This window comes from Sciurus vulgaris (genome assembly GCF_902686455.1).
Source record: "Sciurus vulgaris genome assembly, chromosome: 18".
Lineage (NCBI taxonomy): Eukaryota > Metazoa > Chordata > Mammalia > Rodentia > Sciuridae > Sciurus > Sciurus vulgaris.
Window position 1 is genome coordinate 30,269,468 of NC_136479.1, and position 3,514 is coordinate 30,272,981.

Consider the following 3,514-nt stretch of genomic DNA (forward strand, 5'->3'; position numbering starts at 1 on the left):
CATGGCGTGTGCCACTGCCCCTGGCCATATTATGTTTCTTTGATTCAATCGTGTTCATAATTGCTTATTGAATGTTTTTCTAATGACTGCTTTAGAATTTTACACAGGTAATTCTCTCTGTATTGGTATTGGCATTGTTAATTGTCTTTTTCTCACTCAGCCTGGGATCTTTCTGGTTCTTGATGTGGTGAGCGATTTTCTATATGTGCTAGAAATTTTGGCAGACTCTGGGTCTTATATAACCATTCTGCAGCTAAGAAAGGGGGGACATTTTATCCCTGGCAGCTTGGGGTGCAAGTCCAGGTTTTCCATTTTGCCCCTGTTAACATCCTGGTATAGGGGGTGATGGGAAAGAGCACTTCATTACTGCTGAGTGAAGGAGAAAGTTTGTGTTCCTCCCAGGGCTGCAGGGATACCACAGGGCAGGGAAGGAGCAGCGTTCATGACCGCTCCTCTGGGTCTCCTCAGATACCATGGGGCGGGATGGCCTTACAGGGGCAGGGGATCAAAGTCCTGATTTCCATTAGGCACCTGTCTAACATCACCCTGGTGTGGGAAGGACAGGGACCTCATTACCACCTGCCTGGAATGTAGTCTCTGTTCCCCTCTTGGCCTTCTTTGATACCACTGAGTTAGGGATGTCGGCTCAGCCTGGGGAGGGCGGAGGTTCAGACTCCTGGCTCAGCCTTTTGCTGATGTTGGTGAGGGTGAGTGGCTGGGGTAGAACGTTATTGTCTAAAAGTTCTCTGTCCTACTAGGCAATGCCTTTCCTGATCTTTTGACAGAGTAACTTTTTTTTTTTTTCTGTTGGGATTTTTTTTTTTTTTTCACTGATGTTTATGGATTTCTGAATTTCTGGCTTTTCCAGCATCAACTGTAGTTGAAGCAGAGGAAAACCAGGGAATTCATTGGGTCATTTCTTGGGTCCCATATCCTTAGCCTATCTGCTTTCTTCTCCCATCTTTAAATCTTCTGTTTCTTTAATATCATGTCCATAGATGTCAGTTATACTTAGAAACAGGAAAGACTACTTCTACTTCATCTTTTTGGAATCAAGAGTTGTTGTAAATGACGTTATTATTACTTTTTTTTTTTTGTCCTGGGATTGAACCCAGGGTTTCCATCATGCTAAATATGTGTTCTACCACTGAGCTAGCCCCACTCCCCAAAGACATTATTTTTAACAATGTAAGCAATCAGGAAGTTCTGGAATCTGCCCACACTATGTTGCTAAAGAAGCAAAAAGAGATTTAACATTGTGTCATTGGGAAGCTAAATGGAAAGAAATGCAATCATTCCATGTTTTGACACCAATGAAAAGGGGGCCTCAATAGTTTTGCTTCCATAGTTGAAACTTCAGTGATAAACTTCAATCACATTTATTAAATGCTAATGATGTATTTGCTTAGAAAACACAAGTAGAGCTCTAAAAATAAATTTATATGATTATATATGAGAGAGAAGTGTTTAAGTGGGGTGTGCACAGTAGATCCTTCCCCTGTTCTTTTTTTTTTTTTTTTTCCCTTATGAAGGGAGCCTTCAGTTGCAAGGAGTGTGAAGGTTCCCAGGACCCTCACATTGACTCTGGCCCTGTCCATCATTAAAAATCACTGACTGCTAGCTCCTGTTGAATCCCCAGGGTCCTAGTGTGGTGGGAATGCTCTAAGAAGCAGTATGTAAAATGACTAAAAAGAGGGGCAAAGCATCCCCAAATTCCCTTATTGAAATTCACAGGTGACACTATGACCCTAAAAACCCAGTTCTTTTTTTTTTTTTTTGTGCTGAGGGTTGAACCCAGGGGTACTCTATCTGAGCTATGTCCCCAGTCCTTTTCATTTTTTATTTTGAGACAAAATCTTGCTAAAGTAGCCCAGGGTGGCCTCCAACTTGCAATCCTGACTCAGTCTCCTGAGTTGCTGGGCTTACCCGCATGTACCAACACTTCTGCTAAGAAGATAGTTATTTAGTGAACTGGTGAATAAGAACTGTTGAGCTGGGCACAGTGGCACATGCCTATAATCCCAGCAGTTTGGGAGACTGAGGCCAGGGGATTGCAAGTTCAAGGTCAGCCTCAGCAACTTAGTGAGACCCTGTCTCAGAATAAAAAGGGCTGGGGATGTAGCTCAGTGGTAGAGTGCCCCTGGGTTTAGTCTCAAGCCACCCCCGCAACAAAACAAAACAAAACACAGTGTTGAACATTTTATAAAGCTGAGGGCACAGAGCAAGGTAGGTTGGATTCTAGAATGAAAGCTTGGAGTAAAAAAGCAACTGGAAGGTGGCAGTGAAAGTGGGGATCCCTGTCCAGGCGTGGTGGCACACACCTGTAATCCCAGCAGCTCAGAAGGCCAAGGTGGGAGGATCGCAAGTTCAAAACCAGCCTCAGCAACTTAGCAAGGCCCTAAGCAACTCAGTGAGACCCTGTCTCTAGATAAAATATTAAAAAGGGCTGGGGATATGGTTCAGTGGTTAAGTGCCCCTGGGTTCAATCCCTGCTACAAAAAAAAAAAAAAAAAAGTGAAAGAAAGTGAAATTCAACTTTGCCTCCTTGCTTCCTGACAGATGGTCTGACTTGTGAATGACCATGTAGGGCAACCACATCCATCATAACAATTCATTCATTGAATGCTTGCTAGGTACTATGCACTATTTGTGTACCATAGCATCTAGTTCTCATAGAAACCTTATACAGTGGGGTTTGTTGTTGGTCCCATTTCACAGCAACCAGGACATAGAGAGGCAAACAATTTACCCAAGGTTACACAGCCAAGAAACAGAAGTATTCAGTTCTCTGTCGTGACAGCCTGGGTTATCAGATATCAGTGGTGGCACTTGGTGATGCATCATGACTGGGACCCCAAGTCAGTTACTGGGTGTTATGGGGCTGTTTTACAAAGCTCTCGAATGGTCAGAACTCATGATTAGCTTCTGCCATCTTACGAGTCCCATTTGTTTTTGTGTAATTAGGCCCTCCAAGTCACAGTGTTCCATGACCAGTGTCTGTCACTGACTCGATGGCCAGGAACACACTTTCCACGCAAAGGACCATGATCGAGGACAGATGTTCTATGTTCTTATGTTTGTCATTTTGCCCTTTTTTTTTTTTAATTGCCTGAACGATACCCCAGGATAAATTCTCTTGATGATTTTAAGCTGTATGCTGCAGACTCTGACCAACTTCTTTTTTTCTGACCAACTTAATTTTTGAAATTAATTTTTTTTTTTTTTTAGTAGGTCAGGGACAAACTATAAAAACGAAGAACTAGATAAAAATAACACGGCTTTTTTATTACTGTAGAAGACAACTTACATACAATAACTCTTCATATTGATGCGGCCTTGAATGAGAATAATGCCTTTCTTCCAATGACAAATAGCTCAAGATAGGGGCCAAATTACTTTTTTCCAAGTTTACCACACAAGAGAAACTTGACCACTTTTGTTCTTGCAAAAATGCAAGTTACGAATCAATCGGAAAGGAATTAAGCCGCCCTTGGTAATGTGAAGCCAGGGAACT